Source organism: Pleurodeles waltl, chromosome 10 (assembly GCF_031143425.1).
Source record: "Pleurodeles waltl isolate 20211129_DDA chromosome 10, aPleWal1.hap1.20221129, whole genome shotgun sequence".
NCBI classification, from domain to species: domain Eukaryota; kingdom Metazoa; phylum Chordata; class Amphibia; order Caudata; family Salamandridae; genus Pleurodeles; species Pleurodeles waltl.
In genome coordinates this window covers 654,885,559-654,907,043 of record NC_090449.1, presented here as the reverse complement: position 1 = coordinate 654,907,043, position 21,485 = coordinate 654,885,559, and positions in this window count along the sequence as shown.

Sequence of the window (21,485 nt, the reverse complement as noted above, 5' to 3'; positions counted from 1 at the left end):
GATGACAAGTCACATGACTGGGACATTCACAGGACTTGTTGGTAAGAACATGTTAATTGCAAGTATTTATTTTCGAACGTCCATTCTGGTGTTGTAAATCGCATGTATTTAATAAAATGAGATTACCACCACTCACTAAGCGGTTGAAATATTTTTTGAGGAAATATGCAGCTCAAAAGAGCGATAGAAGATAATATTTATTGGCTGGCGGCCATTGAAGGTAAAAAAATGCAGCCATTTCTTCTGCCTTTCTAGTTCTGTGGGGTAGCAGGTGTTATTGTTCTCTTGGTTGCTAGTGCAGGTTTTTAAATATAAATATTAATGAGTATTCATGTATTATGAGTAATGGATTTGCATAGAAAAATATAAGAACATAGAGAAAATAATGCATGCATTTGAAAATGTGATCACGATGAGTGGCTACCAATGTTCATGAAGTATACTTTTCAATGGCATATTAATATGAAATATGGAGCTTTTGGTTGATTAACCCCTTCGCTGCCAGGCCTTTTCCCCCTCAGGTGCCAAGCCTTTTTTTGGCTATTTGGGGCAGTTCACGCTTAGGCCCTCATAACTTTTTGTTCACATAAGCTACCCACGCCAAATTTGCGTCCTTTTTTTCCAACATCCTAGGGATTCTAGAGGTACCCAGACTTTGTGGGTTCCCCAGAAGGAGGCCAAGAAATTAGCCAAAATACAGTGAAAATTTTGTTTTTTCAAAAAAATGGGAAAAAGGGGCTGCAGAAGAAGGCTTGTGGTTTATTCCCTGAAAATGGCATCAACAAAGGGTTTGCGGTGCTAAAATCACCAGCTTCCCAGCTTTCAGGAACAGGCAGACTTGAATCAGAAAATCCAATTTTTCAACACAATTTGGCATTTTACTGGGACATACCCCATATTTATGATTTTTTGTGCTTTCAGCCTCCTTCCAGTCAGTGACAGAAATGGGCATGAAACCAATGCTGGATCCCAGAAACCGCAACATTTCTTAAAAGTAGACATAATTCTGAATTCAGCAAGGGTTCATTTGTGTAGATCCTACAAGGGTTTCCTACAGAAAATAACAACTGAATAAGAAATATTTTGAAATTGAGGTGAAAAAAACATCAATTTTTCTCTACGTTTTACTCTGTAACTTCTTCCTGCAATGTTAGATTTTCGAAAGCAATATACCGTTACGTCTGCTGGACTCCTCTGGTTGTGGGGATATATAGGGCTTGTAGGTTCATCAAGAACCCTAGGTACCCAGAGCCAATAAATGAGCTGCACCCTGCAGTACATTTTCATTCTATAACGGGTATACAGCAATTCATTTGCTGAAATATAAAGAGTGAAAAATAGCTATCACGAAAACCTTTGTATTTCCAAAAAGGGCACAAGATAAGGTGTTGAGGAGCAGTGGTTATTTGCACATCTCTGAATTCCGGGGAGACCATACTAGCATGTGAATTACAGGGCATTTCTCAAATAGATGTCTTTTTTACACACTCTCTTATATTTGGAAGGAAAAAATGTAGAGAAAGACAAGGGGCAATAACACTTGTTTTGCTAATCTATGTTCCCCCAAGTCACCCGATAAAAATGATACCTCACTTGTGTGGGTAGGCCTAGCGCTCGCGACAGTAAATGCCCCAAAACGCAATGTGGACACATCACATTTTTTTTAAGAAAATAGAGGTGTTTTTTGCAAAGTGACTACCTGTAGATTTTGGCCTCGAGCTCAGCCGGCACCTAGGGAAACCTACCAAACCTGTGCATTTTTGAAAACTAGAGACCTAGGGGAATCCAAGATGGGGTGACTTGTGGGGCTCTGACCATGTTCTGTTACCCAGAATCCTTTGCAAACCTCAAAATTTGGCTAAAAAAACACGTGTTCCTCACATTTCGGTGACAGAAAGTTCTGGAATCTGAGAGGAGCCACAAATTTCCTTCCACCCAGTGTTCCCCCAAGTCTCCCGATAAAAATGATACCTCACTTGTGTGGGTAGGCCTAGCGCCCGTGACAGGAAATGCCCCAAAACACAACGTGGACACATCACATTTTTTGAAAGAAAACAGAGGTGTTTTTTGCAAAGTGCCTACCTGTAGATTTTGGCCTCTAGCTCAGCCGGCACTTAGGAAAACCTACCAAACCTGTGCATTTTTTAAAACTAGAGACCTAGGGGAATCCAAGATGGGGTGACTTGTGGGGCTCTGACCATGTTCTGTTACCCAGAATCCTTTGCAAACCTCAACATTTGGCTAAAAAAACACGTGTTCCTCACATTTCGGTGACAGAAAGTTCTGGAATCTGAGAGGAGCCACAAATTTCCTTCCACCCAGTGTTCCCCCAAGTCTCCCGATAAAAATGATACCTCACTTGTGTGGGTAGGCCTAGCGCCCGTGACAGGAAATGCCCCAAAACACAACGTGGACACATCACATTTTTTGAAAGAAAACAGAGGTGTTTTTTGCAAAGTGCCTACCTGTAGATTTTGGCCTCTAGCTCAGCCGGCACCTAGGAAAACCTACCAAACCTGTGCATTTTTGAAAACTAGAGACCTAGGGGAATCCAAGATGGGGTGACTTGTGGGGCTCTGACCAGGTTCTGTTACCCAAAATCCTTTGCAAACCTCAAAATTTGGCTAAACAAACACATTTTCTTCACATTTCGGTGACAGAAAGTTCTGGAATCTGAGAGGAGCCACAAATTTCCTTCCACCCAGCGTTCCCCCAAGTCTCCCTATAAAAATGATACCTCACTTGTGTGGGTAGGCTTAGCGCCCGTGACAGGAAATGGCCCAAAACACAACATGGACACATCCCATTTTTTTTACAGAAAACAGAGGTGCTTTTTGCAAAGTGCCTACCTGTAGATTTTGGCCCCTAGCTCAGCCGGCACCTAGGGAAACCTACCAAACCTGTGCATTTCTGAAAACTAGAGACCTAGGGGAATGCAAGATGGGGTGACTTGTGGGGCTCTGACCAGGTTCTGTTACCCAGAATCCTTTGCAAACCTCAAAATGTGGCAAAAAAAAACAAATTTTCCTCACATCTCGGTGACAGAAAGTTCTGGAATCTGAGAGGAGCCACAAATTTCCTTCCACCCAGCGTTCCCCCAAGTCTCCCGATAAAAATGGTACCTCAATTGTGCAGGTAGGCCTAGCGCCCACGAAAGGAAATGGCCCAAAACACAACATGGACACATCACATTTTTCCACAGAAAACAGTGCCTAGCTCTGGATTTTGGCCTCTAGCTCAGCCGGCACCTGAGGAAACCTAGCAAACCAGCGCATTTCTGAAAACTAGAGACCTAGGGAAATCCAAGATGGGGTGACTTGTGGGGCTCTGACCATTTTCTGTATCCACCCAGCGTTTCCCCAAGTCTCCCGATAAAAATGGTACCTCACTTGTGTGGGTGGGCCTAGCGCCCACGAAAGGAAAGGGCCCAAAACACAACTAATAACAATAGGCTGATCTGCCCCCAGGGGGGGCAGAAATGGCCTAAAATAAATTTGTCCCCCACCCTCAACCCCCCTCGGGAGCGACCCTTGCCTACGGGTTCGATCCCCCTGCGTGACATTGGCGCCAAAAATAAATCCCTGTGCCTGGTGGTTTGGGGCAGATTGACCTAAAATCGGCCAATCTGCCCCCAAGGGGGGCAGAAATGGTCTAAATACAATTTGCCCCCCAGGGGAGCGACCCTTGCCTAATGGGTCGCTCCCCATCTCTAAAAAAACAAACAAACAAAAAAAAAAACACAACAAAAAAAATTTGCCCTGGCGCCTAGAGGTCTCTGCCCCCCCTGGGGGCAGATCGGCCTAATAACAATAGGCCGATCTGCCCCCAGGGTGGGCAGAAATGGCCTAAAATAAATTTGCTCCTCTACCCCCCTGGGGAGCGACCCTTGCCTACAAGGTCGCTCCCCTTGCGTGACAGCGCAAAAAAAAGATCCCTGGTGCCTAGTGGTTTCTGCCCCCCTTGGGGGCAGATTGACCTATAATCGGCCGATCTGCCCCCAAAGTGGGCAGAAATGGCCTAAATACAATTTGCCCCTCCAGGGGAGCGACCCTTGCCTAAGGGGACGCTCCCCATATGTAAAACAACAACAACAAAATCCCCGGTGCCTAGTGGTTTCTGCCCTCCTTGGGGGCAGATCGGCCTAATTACAATAGGCTGATCTGCCCCCCAGGGGAACGACCCTTGCCTAAGGGGTCGCTCCCCTTACGTGAAAAACAAACAAAAAAAAAATCCCTGGTGTCTAGTGGTTTCTACCCCCCTTGGGGGCAGATTGGCCTCATAAAAATAGGCCAATCTGCCCCCAAGGGGGGCAGAAATGGCCTAAATATAATTTGCCCCCTATGGGAGCGACCCTTGCCTAAGGGGTCGCTCCCCACACCTAAAAAACAAAAGAAAACATTAAAAAAAACACAACAAAAATGTATCCCTGGTGTCTAGAGGTTTCTGCCCCCCCCGGGGGCAGAAAAGGCCTTAAAAAAAAAGCCCCCCTGGGAGCGATCATTGCCCAAGGGGTCGCTCCCTTTATGTCACTTTCCCAAAAAAACAAAAAACATGCCTGGTGTCTAGTGGGGTTTCAAAAGCCGGATTGCAAGCAATCCGGCTTTTGAAACCCTGGGAGAGACTTCAAAGGGAAGGAAATACATTTCCTTCCCTTTGAAGCCTCTCCTTGCCTCCCCCACGTGATCGAAAGAGAAATGCTGAGCATTTCGCGATGGGGAAGGCTCTGTGATTGTCAGCGCGCGCTCGCACGCTGACGTCACGGGGGGGTTGAAGGGGAAGGGATTCCCCTTTCAGCCCTGACCTGGGGGGTGGGGGGGCTGCCCTCGGAGGGGGGGGCTAGCGCTTCTCCCGAGGGCAGCATGCAGGATGTAATGGTTACGTCCATGTCGCCACACGGGCGCTGCCATGGACGTAACCATTACGTCCATCGCGGGGAAGGGGTTAAAGTAGTAATGCATCGTATTGTGGGTTATGTATTATGCATTAGCTTTAATAATTATAGGCCTTAACTTAACAGAGGTCTTGGCCTAGTTGCACGTCATCGTGTCGAACTGTATTTCTAAACCCAATAATAAAACGTTGGCTTAGAGAATTCAATTGTGATTTTCCACTGTGCTGACCAAATGTGCTCGTAGCTAAAAGGCTTTTCTCATGAGAACCGATTGCTAGAAGATGCTGTTCTTGCTAAATGTAACAATATGAGTCCAATGTGTGTAAGACTGACTTTCTCAGGAGGAGAACAATGGAGACACTGATTGGAGTATAAGCTGCAACAATATTGTTACCTGACGAGCCAGATGATGGGGACATCACAAGAGGAGCCAATCAGTGACATGTGAACCGAGTACTAGTAGAAGGTATAGATTTGATGTTTTAGTTTTATTGGACAAGGTGTGAACATGCGATCCCTTAACCAATAGGGACTTAGGAAGTAGTTTTGGGAGATCTAACTTAGTGGGACTGCACTGATGGAAGATAGCCATTTACCCATTTTTTTTCTTGCGAAAGGCCGTTACTTTCTTGAGTGTCATGACAAGAGACGTGCTTAACATTACTGCTTAAAGACTTTGCGTTTTCTGAACTTTGATGCTAAATCCTGATGCCTTGCTGACTGAACTGATGGCCTGATGACAAAGACTATTTTAGCATGCCAATCCATTTGAAGAGAGGTATATTACTACTGATGTGTTTCTTAAGACTATTTGTTATTTCTTTCTATGTACCAACCGCACTATTTTGATAGAGCCATAGTGAGTTGTTTTCCAAATTTGTGTCTACAAAACTATTTTGCATGAAGCCCAACATGCTTATACTAATTTGGTGCTAGATAAGGATTCCTCACTAATGAATTTCACTATATGGAGAACATTTTGATGTCTTTTCTTTGCTGAAAATAAATGTATGTGATATTGTTTGTGCAAAAGTTCTTGTTAATCAAATTGCACTATAACTTTAGAATGTGAAGTGACTCAAGCTTTGATTAGATTAGGCTTCTTTTACTGCTTTGGACAGCCAGTGATGTTTCTGTATGTGTACTATTCGAATTGAGATAATCTTAAATGACATTAGTATTGTTGACATAGGGGAATACGTATTAAAGGTGTGGCTATTTGTGACTGAAAGGTCATAGTGTGTGACAATTACTGACTCCATTGATTAATAATGCTTTTGATTATCATTGATAATTGATTTTATTGATTAAATATTGATTATTGATAAGCATGTACTGAAGTTATGGTGGGAACATCTTAATTGAGAGTCAAAAGGTTCATCAACCTATTTGCGTCCCCTTGTAAGTTTACTTATTAAGGTCTGACACGTTAACACGGTTGAAGGGCAGACATTTCATAGCCAATAAACCTTTGCCACAACTGTAAATAAAAAACTGTTGGTCCACATCCATCCAGGCCACAGTGTAAGAATATGCTGCATACCTGTTCGAATTCTTGGCCTGGAATAAGGAATTCCAACATTACAGCTTACTTTGTGTATTGCAAACGCAAGTGATCTTAGCATAACTGCAGATGATTTAACCATTCCTTTAATATTTAAAAAGCATAAAGCCACATTATGCTTTAATGATACTTTTTCTAATATCCTCGCTTCTCTGATAACTAGTTTATGTATTAAAACATCTCTGTTAGGTACGTGAAGCAGTTGCTCCGGTTAAAAAAATCTAGCACGATACACCTAAAGGCAGACAATTATGTCATTTTGAACAGCTGCCATCTTAGGAATGTAGTCACCGTTCTAAGAACCTTGTGAAAATGAGAAGTGCATGTAAATCACAATGGATTTTTCTTTGACATGGAATTTACGGAGCTCAAAAATCACTACTTTATTGGCAGCAGTCACAAAGCTGAGTCAACATCACCTCTACTCTTTAGTGCCTTTTTTCAATAGTGCTGAAACACTGCAATAGTCTGATCCAAATTGGCGCAGTAGCCAGAGCGGGATGCCAGGTTAGTTAATCAGCGACCGATTCCTCCTAAGGGTATGTATGACTAGTGGGAAATCAGCATACATTTTCCAGGTTGCTTTCGTAATTACTTATCTGGGCACCATAATAAGAGAGTGCCTGCCAATGGTGTGGCAGGACACCAAGTGTAATTATTAATGCATATATGCTAGGTGTTAAGAATGCTTTGTTGATTTGCTCCTGTCCATAAGATAACATGATAGTTCTTTATATGATATGTTTTGTTAATGCACCATTAGGCAGCCATTGCCAAGCATAAAGTTCAAAAGCGACATTGACTAAAAGTATCAAAGCGGAAAAATAAACTAGAATAAAGTTTGTTTAAAAAAAGACTTATTTGGGCACCACATAATGTAGGTACTGAAACGAGGAGCCGTTTCGTTGTGACGTATTCTAATATGGTTTCATGAACACCATCCCTTCTATAATACATTTAAACACAGTCAATCAAATAAAGTAAAATGAAGAGTCATACGTTGTCTGAGTGTGATTCATATTCTAAGCGCTTCTTTGCAATATGATTACTTCAACATGAAGGAATTGAAAGCACTGTTGTTGTATACATCAAGCTGCCCTGCTACTGCTGTCACTGAACTACAGCTGATCCATGAGATGGTGACTGGGAAAGAATTAGTACTCTCTGACACGGTCATCCCACTGGATTGACTGCCTACTGTCTCAATCGTGGCTTCTTGAGGTCAAAACAGTTTCCTTAGTTTGATAAGGGCCAAGCAACTTCCCCAAATATAAAATTTGCCCAAATCTATAACAAAGCAAGCTTGACAAAGCCAAAAGTCTGGAAGAGAATTCCAGACCTGTTGGCTTTGTCAGTGCTTGTTTTTGTCCATTGTGGATAAAAAGCGTAGGCTGCAGTGTAGCTAGTGTTGTTGACTTACTGCTGATTTCCTGAGTAATAACAGCAGAGGATTTATGATGGGGTTTTTCCAAGCAAAGTGGGGAGGAATTGACAGTTTTTTTGTTTTGCTGGATTGGCTGCTCATTCACTGGTTATCTTCAGCAATGCTGAGATCTCGTTGAGTTGACATTCACAGAAGGCTGATAATTGGTAGGCAGGTGTTATAACCACAGACACAACAAGAAGCAGCACAATAATGTGAAAACCTCGAAGGAGAAGAGCTCAGGTGGAGACCATGGCTTGGGGGGAGTAAAGGCTTGCCCGATCTTCCCCTGGTCTTATCGGGTGTCGGTGGTGCAATACACGACGCGTATCCCCTGGATTGGTGGATGGTCCTTAGAGGTGGGTCTAGTGACAGGCCTTATAAAGGTAAGGCGTGGCGCGGGCAGCCTTTTTGGCCGCTGTCACAATCCAGGTAGCCAGGGTGTGGTTTTGTCATTGGTTTCGGTTCAGCATGAGGTAGGCCGAAAATAGTTGCCGTTTCAGTTTTGATGGTGGTAATTCACTACGGTATTAGAGGATAATGACTCTATCTAACAACGTAGTGGAGGCATTAACATTTTTTGTATGAGAAGGGTATGGAGGATTTGTTGCAAGAAGGTGTTTTAGAGCAGGCTTGGGTGGGTATCAAACACCTTAAGAGGGCGTCTGCTTAAAGGGTTGCTGCAGCAGTTTTAGCATCCAGTCGCCTGTGCAAAGAGGGAGAAAATACCATCAGAAGAGCATGTGAGGTAGACAAGCCCATTCCTCACCTGAGCTGGCAGTTGTCGGCAATAATTTGGTATTGGCTGCTGTTGTTCCAGTTTTAGAAGAGTGTGTTGTTATTCCACATAGGGGGCTCTGTTTGCCTTGCCGCATGGTAATGTCAGGAAGGCAGCGCAAAGCACATTTTAGCAAGAAGGATCCTCCTGATGACCAAATGGTGCATAGGTTGGTGAGCCCTATGATTTATAAGGTGCAGAGTGGACAGTACAGTTGTCATTTGATTGTGATCAGCATAATGTAGTACATTTAGATTTCCATGCAGGGGAGTCGAATTTTGTAGACAGTTTTCAGAGGTAAGGACATCATTTTCATGTTGGTCAGTTTTTTGGTCAGGCACAGCCCAGGGCAGCTGATGGTAATTTGCAGTGTAACAGCTTATTTTGGCTTAGCGGACGAGTGGATAGAGCCATGCCAACTTGTTCCATGGTGAGTACAGAGAGAGTTATATTTACCGGGGAGCGTTGGGCCACCCTTAAAATGCCAGTCAGAAGTGAAGTATGTTTATGGAGTAAATAGCCTGACTCCAAGTGTGTAGCCTGGTGAATCTTTGGATTCCGGACGCAGCCAGATTCTGGAGCAACCATCTACCAGCCTGCACCCTGATGTTCTTGATACTGTTTTTAATTTGCAGGATGATTTGCTTGACTATGAGGATGACCAAGATATGGAGGATGGTACAATTCAGGAGGAACTGGGAGAAAGCAATGTGTGGGAGAAGCCTAAATGAAATGTGGAGATGTTATATAATGAAGGAAGGTGTTTTGATGTTTTACAGGATTTGCCTCCCAGGATGGTCCAGCGTGATCAAATGGGCGAAAGAGAGTGGTAGGTAGCTTCAGGTGGTGTGGTTTCTAAATGTGAGAAACAGGGTGTATTGAATATGAGTGGGGATGGGGAGGCAAAACAAATAATTAGTTGGTCTGTGTAGCCCTGGGGAACAGCCCTCGTGCGCCAGTGTCAAAAGGTTTGGTGAGTTTGGGTGGCAAAGATATTTTCATTCAGACAAATAATGAAGGGGTCACAGGAGTATCGGATGACAACCTGGCATTAGTGAGTAATAAAGCTGGAGTAACTGATGGTAAGTCAGTTTCGGGCAGCAAGGACACTTTTTTATCAGAGTCATCAGTTAAAGGAGAAGGGACTTTGTCAGTATTAGAAGGAAAAAAATAGTGTATATGGGGGTGTTGATGCTGTTGGGGGCACATCTCACCCAGGCAATGAAGAATAACATTTGTTATGGTGAGTTTGTTGATGTCTTTCATTTGCGACACAGAGAAGTTCAGACTAAGTAAGGATCAAAAGAGGAAGAGTGGGAGTTAGCCAGGAGGCCCAAGATACCTACTACCATCGAGAAATGAATTTTTGAAAGTGTATTCTGTGAGTGACACCCTGAGTGATGTGTTGATTTATTTAAATATATGGATGTGGTACATAGGATCAAATGGATTATGGTGCATTTAGGTGGTTTTGATATGATGAAGAATTTAGATGAGAAGATGGCTTTATTTCCAAATAAGGAATGGGGAGATATTGACAATGAACTATGGATGCAATGGTTATGTAATTCCAAGAATGTCCCAGCTCTACAAACAGCTAGTGGACTTTTTTTTACCATGCAATCCCTTTCGGGGGTGTTCCACCCAATTTGACGTGGGTGGTTTTGCAAGAGGTCAATTTCCATAAAATGGATCTTGTTGGTCCTTCAACAGGGATCTGTATATAGGTCTTCAACTGGGGTTTGTGTACCGGCCTCCTGTGTAAATTTGACAAAACTGTGGGGATAAACATCCCTTGGTGCAGTGTTTTGGAGGGATGCAACAGGTATGGCGGTCCAACTCTTGGGGAGGTGGAGACAGGGGCAGGGGTCAGGTGCACCCAGTGGTGGAAAAAGGGCCCTACTCCTATTATGTTGGAAATTTTGGTTTACTGGTTACAGTTTAATCCACTTCAGGAGGAAGCTAAACTGCTATACCCGGGGTTCTTAGAAAGTTTTAAGCTATGTTATCAAGGTCCTAGAGTGTATAGATGGCCAAAGAATTTGAAGTCTGCAGTTGATAATCCAGAAGTAGAGGGAAGCAAATTGAAGAAATTGGAATGTGGCAGAGTGGTAGGCACCTTTGATTTTTGGCCCTTGGCTAACCTAACTATTTCACCCCTTGGAGTTGTACCTAAGAAGCAACAAGGTGAGTTTAGGCTTATCCACCATTTATCCTGGCCTTTTGGGGAGCCAGTAAATGATTGAATTGCACAGGAAGACTCTGTTGTGCATTACACATCTGTTGACGAGGCAATTGGGCTGGTGAGGGCTTGTGGAAGAGGGTCAGAAATGATGAGGTCAGACATTCAATCAGCATTTCTATTATTGCCCGAGCACCCTGATGATTTTTCTCTGTTAGGACTACTGTGTGACAACTTTATATTTGTTGAGAGGATGTTGTCAATGGGTTGTTCAGTTTCTTGTTCCTTTAGTGAAACATTTAGTTGTTTTCTGCAGTGTTTTTTCAGCAGAAGAGTGGTTTCACCTATGCAACAAACTACCTGGATGGCTTTTTTCTGATAGGTAAGGATGGGTCCAATGAATGTTAGAGTGGTTTGCAGAATTTCTAGGTTGGTATGGAAGGGCTGGGAGTTCCTCTAGCATTGGATAAGACTGAGGGCCCTGCTACGTGCATTTCCTTTTTGGGAATAGAATTGGACTCTGTAAAAATGGAGGTAAGATTGCCACTTTATAAAGTCAAGAAGTTGATTTTCTTGTTGGAGGAGGCAGTTAGCAAGGAGAAGTTGGAACTACAGCAGTTGCAAACCTTATTGGGACATTTGAATTTTGCATGTGGAGTGGTGAAAATTGGAAGAGCCCTTTGTAGACTGCTTGGTTTTGCACACCACAGGATTAGGCTTAAAGCATGTATGAAGGCTGATTTGCAGACGTGTATTGCCTTTCTTGAAGAGTTTAATGGTTTCACGATGTATGCAGGTGACGAGGAATGGTTATGACAAGTTAACATTTTTTCTGATGCTTCTGGTGCGCATGGTTATGGAGTTTTCTGGGATGGTCAGTGGGCTGCCGAAAGTTGGCCTGATTCTTACAGAGCGGCACACCATAGTATTGCGTTTCTTGCGTTTTTTCCTCTGTTGGTCACTCCGGTTTTGTGGGGGAGCTTTGGGGGAGTAGGGGCTTGCACGGGCTCTCCCCAGTCTTATCATGCGTCGATGGTGCAGTCCACGACGTGGATCCCCGGGATTGGTGAATGGTCCTTATGGGTGGGTCTAGTGACAGGCCTTATAAAGGGCGTGGCGTGGGTGGCCTTTTTGGCTGCTGTCACACCCAAGGTAGCAAGGGCGTGGTTTTGTCATCCCACCCACCCTTCCTCTGAACCATTTAGTTATCTGGTCTGTCTGTCTTATTGTTTTTAGGATGATTTGTTATTAAGTAGTACTTATGGTTCTTAGTTGGATATTTTTAGGAGAGTCTTCTCTTTATATTGTTCTTTAACAATGTTTTAATAGTGCGGAGTCTCTGCACATGAAAAAATTAGGCAATCTTAGCTTTTTATGTAGAGACACTCAGCACTTGTAAATATACTACTTTTAAATCCCTTTTGAATAGCAAACAATCGTAAACTTACAAAAAAGCGTACGTTTCCCATTGTGAATCACGCACAATATAATTATCAAATACATTGGGCACCTGTGAACCAGTTCTTCAGTAGTCCCACTTAAACGGACCATTTGTTGTAAATTAATAATATTATTTTGCAGAATCTCTAATTGATGTACCCAAAGGTATATTAGGAGTTACAGACCAATACACCTCAATCAAAAAAGGCTGTTTAAGTTCCCCCTTTCAAAGGTGATTCAGTGGCAATGACTTTAATTCCCATTCAAGAAGGTGTGCTGCTCTAGGTTTCATAGGCCACAAAGTTGTGAGTAAGTAGAAATGAATTCCTTGTAGGAAGCAGGTTAACATTTACAATTTACAAACTGAGCTGGTCTTATGAGGTGAGCTCAAAGAGTCAGAGTCCTTTCCTAAGCTGTGAAACGCCTATTGATCCAAAGCAGACACACTACAACCTGGCAACTATGGTGTGTAAAAGTATAGGGAGAGGAAAGGGAACACAAAGGCATTTAGGGTGAGGTTGTTGCTGGGTAACCTGCTAATCCCCTTTTTGAATTGACTCATAAACTTGGGGATCTCAGACTTGGGCATCCAAACATTTGAGTACTCAAATTCTAGTATAATATAATATAATACACAACATTACATACATTTAACAGACTGTACTATCGAATATCAACACCAACAATATTGTGGCATGCTGATATCAAGGAAAGAACATTGAAGGACAAAATATCAAAATGTAAGTGCAAATAGGGAAATATAGATTTACCATTCCTAAATCCACAATTACATGCCTTGAAGATATATGTTTCAGGTAGGTACATATATGTTGAGCTATGCATAGAAAATCTAGACTAACTCAACTATCAGTATTTTGTTTTTGATATTCTGTCCTTCATTTTATGTCCCATCAATATTCTTGATTTGAGGTTCGGATGGTGCACTAACTTCACTCTCTGGGAAATCTGAGGAGCCTCTGTCGTAACACAATATAAAAATGTACCCTAATCAACCTGGGGTGCAGGAAAAAGGCTCTCTGACATGACTATTATTTATACGTCACCAACAACTAGTGATGTTACCTTTTGAACCTGGGACCTTGGTCACCCATTTTGGGTACGTTACGTTTCTAGCACAGTTAGATACTCTAATGGTGAGCAACCTGTTCCACAACATATGTAGCACCTGCCCAGGGAACTGATAATGAGTCGGTACAGGGTTACTGCACGGGGGCTTTTAATCCTGTATGTGACAAGAACAATTTTAACACAATAGAATAGATTATTCAGACTTGGGAAGCACACTGACCCATAACATATGTTTATAGAGACCTTCAAAACGTAAAATCTCTGTCACAAAATGGAAGAAAAACTTCAAAATCTATTTTTTGACGTGCATGTACCCGACACTGGTACTGTCATTGCGAAACTAACTGGAGAAAGACTAAATTGTCCATAAAACAATGATCGTGAATCCTCAAATAGGGCAATAAAATTTAGAGTAGCTAGTTTGCCATGTTTGTTTATTTCAACTGCTTAATCAGTAATCCTTTTAAGATTCCGTTTGGTATTTTAGCACCCATTGACTAGTGTGTTTGTCAGCCATTCAAAGACAAAAGAACATTTAAAAAAAGCTGCTGTGAAATCGATGTTGCTTCTCAATTAATTGCAAGGACTTCTTTTTTTGACTTGGTAATGTTTTAATCTGGCATAAGGAAAGGCGCCTAACAGTGGTTTTAGAATATTATGTGATAAATTGTGGTCTGCATCAAAATCTCTGGTTAAACAGGCAACAAAGTGGATTGAAAGTAACAACAAACAACAGAAGCAGTACTATCTGTCGCTTATAGGACTCCATCGGTATTATAACTGGCAAACTGTCTTCTCTCTGCAGTAATGGTAACCTACAAGCAGTTGCAGGAATCAGGACAAGACTTTAATAAGATACAATACATACAATGTTCTGCTGCAAAAGCGATAGCCACAAGGGTCAGCAGTAGACATGGTATACGTAATATGTCTTGGTGTAGTGCCGTTTAACTAAGTGTACGTCAATGTGGTGCCATTGATGTAGAGAGCTTAGTTGAGCTGGTAATTCCTTAAGGAAAGACTGCAACATGAAGAGAAAAAAACAACCGGTACAAAATTATCGTCCTGAGAAAAAGTGAAAGACCTAAGGCAGCACCTGAACCATAAACATATCCAAACTAAATGCTCACAACTGAAGCTAATATTTAATTCTGTCATGTGTGTATCTTTTGTTTTCTACACAGTGTAAACATAGCTCCAGAGCAAAAAAGGACTGTACAGGGAAAGAAAATGGAGGCAATTACAAATTCAGTACAGCAATCGGGAAGGAGAGAGAGAAAAGGCGGACATCTTTTGCTTTTCACAATGGTGTGGAGTGAGAGGTTTGAAAGACTCTTGATGAACGCTGTGTTGATTAAAAAGAATGGTCTCCAGCTCTTTCATGTGATGCAGGAGACAAAGATGGAACCTGATTTGTGAAAGAGTTTTGTTAAAGATTCTGGGTGCAAAGCTGGGGAAGGTTGGAAAGTTTGCATGTTAGTATTCACTTCCCTTCTATCCTAAAATTGCAGTTATTTGTGAGATGATGTTTTAATCAAGTCCTGGATAAAAAGCAGGTATAGCACAAACCCTCAGCAACGCCAAAGAATGATGGACACAGTGTTGAAAGCTTTTAACCACTCACTCCCAGTCACACATCTGAGTTGAATCCATCAATTTTTTTCTCACCATGCCAACCGAGTTTGGATCCAGAAGCATGCAAATCAGTCTTGACCCTGTTCCCCATGGGAACATTCCATCCCAAACTGTCAGGCCAGGTCATTCCTGGACTAGAAACAATCATCCTGGGTCTGGTTTAAGGGTATCACTCCTTATCAGCCAGGCTAACTTGAATCCAGTGGCACAGCGGGCAAGGGACCCACGTCTGGGCATACCTTAGCCACTTAGGATGACTTTAGCAATACAAAAGTATGATGGATGGAATGTTAAAGCTTTTCAAACACTCACCCCCAACCACATAGCTGGATTGAATCCATCATTATTTTGCTCACTATGTCACCCTAGTGTATTCCCAGCCATATGAAAATCAGTCTTGTCCAGAAGTGCCAGGCTAGATCCTCCCTGGACAGGAAATAAGCATCTTGGGACCGGTTTTGGGGTATCACCCCTCAACAGCCAGGCTAGCTTGAATCCAGTGGCACAGCGAGCGATAGTCCCACATCTGGGCATACCCTGGCCACTAAGGCTGACTTTAGCAACACACAATGAAGAAGGATAGTTGTTTCTGGTCCAGGGAGGACCGGGCTTGCCTGTTCGTGTTGGACTGTTCCCATGGGGAGCGAGGTCAACTGATTTACATATGGCTGGGTCAAAACTGGGGTGACGTAGTGTGCAAAATAACAATGGATTAAACCTAGATCTGTGACTGATGGTGAGTGTGTGAAAAGTTTGGCGATGTTGCTATGTGTGCCCTAAGTGTGTGAGGGTCGGCCCAGACCTGGATCACTTGCCTGCTGCGCCACTGGATACAAGCTACCCTGGCTGATGAAGGGTGATATCATGTAACCAGTCCAAGGATTGCTTGTTTTCAGTCAAGGAAGGACCTGGTTGATAGTTCGGGCTGGATTGTTCCTATAGAGAGCAAGATCATTTGCATATGGCTGGGTCCGAAACGGGGCGATGTGGCGAGCAAAATAACAATGGATTAATTCCTGATCTGCGCCTGGGGGTGTCTGCTTGAAAAGTTTCAACAGTCCGTCCATCATTTTACTTTGTGAAGTTGCATAGCACAAACCCTCAACCAACACAACTCTAATTTCTATTTATCTATTTCCAAACTTCTCCTTTTAATTAATCATGGTGTAGCATATCTATCATCTGCTAGTGCTCACCTCATGATTCTTACAGAAATGCATGACACTTTTGCCTTTCAACTCATGCAGTCACTGCCCTAAAACTAAGTACCCCAACACCGAAAAAAGAGCCCTCGCCCTTTAAATAGCTTCACAAAAATAATACACACCCCACCGAGACCCCTTGTAACCTCTGCATCAACTCCCCGGGACGTAAATCCCATTGGTACCCCTAAACCTAATACATCCCTGAGCCCTAAAAACTCCTTCCAACCCCTAAACCTAAAGCCAACCTGAGCCCTAAAAAAGCTAATAACCCTAAATCCAACCCATCCCTGAACCGTAAAAAAGAACCCTTGCTTCCCCTAAAGCCAACTCATCCCTGAGCCTTAAAACGCTTAAAAACCCGAAAAACTCAGCCATCTCTGATACCTAAAAAACCCTTACTATCCCTATTCCCCTGCTTACCTTTTACTTACCAGTACTTATCATCACAATGTAACAACTTATGAAGAGTCCTGTTAAAAAAGTTACTTTGCAGTAAAACATCATGGTAATGGTACCACAGTGTATTGACAGCGAAGTAATGGTAGCACCCTCTTGGTTCCTGGCAATGACAGTGCATCGTGCATGTCAGATGACACTCCCTGCATTTTGCATTTCTGTGTTATCCCGTGGCTAGTATTGTGGGGGCATGCCCACTACATACTTTGAAACACCTGTAAAAATATTAACCACCCAATCGGACAACGCAAATCTACTGCTAAAATAGTATGAAAGCTACAAGTTGCATGCTGCTGCTGTATGTGAAACTCATATCTGCTTCTACAGGTAATGATCCCATTTGCCTTTATTAGGTGAAACAAGCAAATGTATTTTATGTAAAAGTGTAAAATTTGACTCCACTATTTTGCATTCATTATAACAAACTGCCAGATACCGTTTATAAGTGTGTGTCTGTTGGTGGGCAGTGCCATCATGTTCATAAGTATGACCTCTTTTTCTATTACCAAATTTATGGTATAACTCCCAGTCCCTCGTGCCACACTGCATTTTACCGGTGGGCTGCAGGACAGGAGGCAGCTTTCAGGGAATGATGGGCTACCATGACCCGACTTTACTCTCCTCCGGCGTGGGGCTGGTTTTCACATCTTTGCCTAGGTTGATATTGTTTTCCATTCTGACCCTCTATGCATTTCTACAGGTTCAAACATCATCATAGTGGACTAATGTGATTGTGCCTTATGTATCAGCTGGCGTTCAATTAGTCTGGATGAATAAACAAGTATGCACTCTACAAACTATCAAGTGCCTCGGCACACCTAAGCGCAAACTCCTTTTGTACAAAAATACGCACAGGACAAAGTAAATTGCACAATGAAGAATTATTTAAAAGTTTCGGGAGCGGGAAAGTCAAATTACCAAGTGAGGAAATTCAGTCAAAACGTCTTATGTGCCTATCCAAAATGCAGCAAATAAGACAATCATCTCTACTTGGGTATGCCGCAAGAAACAACTGTCATTTCAGAGAACATTTAGCGAATGACTGTGAATGAGCATTTGGAAAACAAACATGATCACAGGGGCGTAGCTTCGGGTGGTGGGGAGGCGTTGCTGGGGGGGGGGGGGGGGGGGTGGGGGTGCAGCCCCCTAATAAAATAATTTTCTGATGAATAGTTGGGTATTGGGAGATGTCTGTCGGATTTCACCAGGAATTTTTACATTCATTCAGACAAAGACGCACACATTCTCTCTCTCTCTCTGTTTTAAAATCATCAAAAATATTGGTAATTTTACAAAATATTGTGCTTCCCTCTCTTAGTACCATTACCAACCCACATTCCTCTCCCTTCCAGCTGCCCCGTAGGCCCCTCCAATGAACCCTGCTTCCGTATAATGCGTTTTGACATTATATGCCGGTCTGATGGTCGGAAAATCGGAATCTCAGCCCCCCCCAACCCCCCCCCCCCAATCTTACTGACCAAGCTACGTTATGATCAGTCAACTTCAGCCAGTCAATGCCAGTGTTGGGGTTGTATCCGTAAACTGCCGACCTTACACATCAAACCTGAGATTTGATATAATTGCTCAATTTTGTGAATCAGTATTTCCGTTGTTGACGTCAGAGCAGTTGCCAAGAAGCAGTACTGTCTCTAGGATAAAACGAAGGATTCTCTGAGCCTTTGAAGTTCGCTCTAATTCTGGCTAGTGCATAAAGCAGATTCTTTTTCGTTCACAGTAAATGCCAATGCCCTTCTAACTACATATTATTCCAACAACATATCTTACCGTTGCAGAAAATCAGGATGTAGTAATTAGGACTGACGTTAATTACCCAGACATTTGCTTCAGAACCCACACAAGTAGAAGCAAGGCATCTGAAAAAAGCAAAAGGTAACCCAGGATGTGATGAAGGTTGTTTAATTCTCTATTTCACAATGGAAAGCCCAAACATGTAGATTGCCAGCAGTATACATATCATTGGCTTTACCGTATTGCCATGAATTGTTAGCTATGGACTAGTTATCTGCAAAGTTCTGGATTCTGGACGCAGGATATCCATGGACCTCATTTACTGGCCCCTTTCGACCTCTGGCACTGCCTTTACTACACCCTGGCCCCAGAAGAAGAAAAATCAGTTCCAGGAACACAGGCGCAGCTCCACTTTCTTTGTTTTCTGGCAATTTTTTATTAGTCTAATAGTGAATAACATGTTATTATTCTACGTTAGTGTATTAAATAATGAATTGAGGTTTACTGGAATATGACCTCCCTGGCAGCTTTAGTAAGAAAAAATGATTTCAAAGGAATATTAGGTGCCTGTTTGTGGGTGGGAGTGTGTTTAAGTGAGAACGATTGTGTGAATGTGTAAATGTGTGTGTATGTGAAAGCATGCTGGTGTGAGTGGAAGTAAAGGTAAAATGGCGTGTGACGTCACATCAGCTACCCCTGACATTTTGGTGAACTGACATTCATAGGGATTTCTGGGTTTAATCCAAAACGCTACCCTACTTGATTCATTATGTGGCAAATAATGTTAGCGCTCTGTGCTTTAGTTCCTTCCCTTGCCAAATTTGGCAGAGCAAAGGAATAGGTAGCATGCTAATAGTGCATCTTATTTAAATTGACACATTTATTTACATATACCTTTGATATGACCGAGCGCTTCATAATTCTTTCTGAAAGGAAAAAAACAAATTTGAGGAGCAGTATTTTGGGACTGGATTTGGTAGACGCGTTAATTTAACTTGTTTCTAAAGCCTAACCATGCCTCGCACTTCAGCTTTTCTTCTAACAGACACAGTTGCATTTATGTGTAAACTAGCTTCCCAGGAAAATACGCTTTCAGGCCATTCAGATATTCAGCACTGTATAGTAATATCTGAACCTGAATACCAGAAAAGTAAAAACAATCATAATCTCCAAATGATTATTAGGCTTCCTAAATCAAATCTATGAGAATATGTTGGTGCGACTCAACACCACAATGACATTCACCACTGTCACCTATCAATGTTTGACCGCTGGAACTCTTCTTTAAGCAAACTACAAAACTGCCAGCCCACAATCCTCTATGCAGCCAAGGCATTGTCAGCCAAGCTTTATGAAAACCCAGACGTCGAAAATAACATTGATTCCAACTGCTTTGCCCCTACATAGCCTGTATATTCACTGCAAAAAATCAAAAAGGAGGTATGAATGTGAAGTTCTGAATTACTTGTCCATCAGTAACAGTTCCTTTGCAACAACAATACACCTATTAACTGCACATGTGCTGTTAACTAAACAACACTTTGCATGAGCATCAATTTGAGCTTCAAAGGTGATGACAAACACTGTGTACAAGTAAAGGCATAGCTATAATACTACAGTTAAACACAATGACCTTCCAGATTAACTTGGACTCTACAAGGGAGAAACTGCTAATCTCCACAAATATATTTGTTGCTGTCTCCCAGGAAAGATCAGAAGCCATTCAACCAAAATTAGTTTAGACTAGAAGGTCCAACATTAGTCTAGGAGGTCCAGGAGGACTGATCCGTGTCCCAATGTCAGGATAGTAACTTGCAATGTAAATGTTTTCCAGTTTCATGTATTGTATGTAAACCTATCTCAAATGGATATACTGAAAAATTGACATGTATCCAGGCCTCATGAAGCAAGACACCAAAGACAGGAAATATACCAATGCCATGCTATGTTTCCAAGGGTCTAAGCAGTTGCCCTTTTGTTTTTCAATGCACATTGGGCCCTCATTACGACTTCGGCGGTCTTTTTTGAAGACTGCTGAAGCCGCTGCAGCCAGCATACCACCAGTGCTGGTGGTATGCTGGCTGCCCTAACAGTGTTTCCATCTGCTGGCCCAGCAGAAAACTCACCACAACAATGACACTGGGTCGGAATCGAGCCGGCATCAATGTTGTAGTGTGTCGGGTGAGATAGCACCCTCTGTGCATTTCACTGCGCGTAATTCGATTGCCGAAACCACCAGGCTGATGGCAGGTGGCAACCTGGCAGTTCAGGTGGTCATACCGTGGCACATCTGCCACGGTCATAATAGGATGGTCTTGAGACTGCCACCCTCGTGATGAGGAACTTTGTCTCTATAGCATAGAACATAAACTTCTCAACCTGAAACTGACAATGTATGTGAAAAGCACCTTAAGTTAAGAGAGGCTTTTTTATCACCTGACCAACAAAATGTTGCATAATTCCTCTCACATACACCTCTGGATGACTGAAATATGTATTTGTCTAAAGAAATTTGTAAATCACAAGGGGCCGGATGTATCAAAGTACCATTTCCTAAATAGCAAATTTTAAGAAATCGTTATTTGAGAAATGCAAAATGGTATGTAAGAAAATAGCGAATCCCTAATAATGATTTCTTAAAATTCGCAATCGCAATTAGGGAATCGCTATTAGGGAATGGGACTCCATTCATCCCTATGGGCCTGAAGGCCTAGAGATGCAAATGGTTTTGCATTTCGTAATTTGCCAATTTTTTTTTGGGTAATGCAAACCCAAGGGTACTGGGGGCCTAAGCCCCTCTTTGATGCAACCCCCCCAAAAATGTGTGCAGATGTAAAACGCATATATGCCCTAGGGGTATGTGTGCGCTACATGGTACTTTTAAAAAAGCACTTTTAATGCATTTTTAAACTTGATCATGGTTACCACCAAATTGGATTTGGTGGTACTTGCATTTCCTTAATGTCCAGTTTGCATTTAGTAAATGCATGATACATGTGCATAGGAAATCGCAAATAGGAATTCCCTATTTGCGATTCCCTATTTGGAGTCGCAATTTTAGGGAATAGCTAAA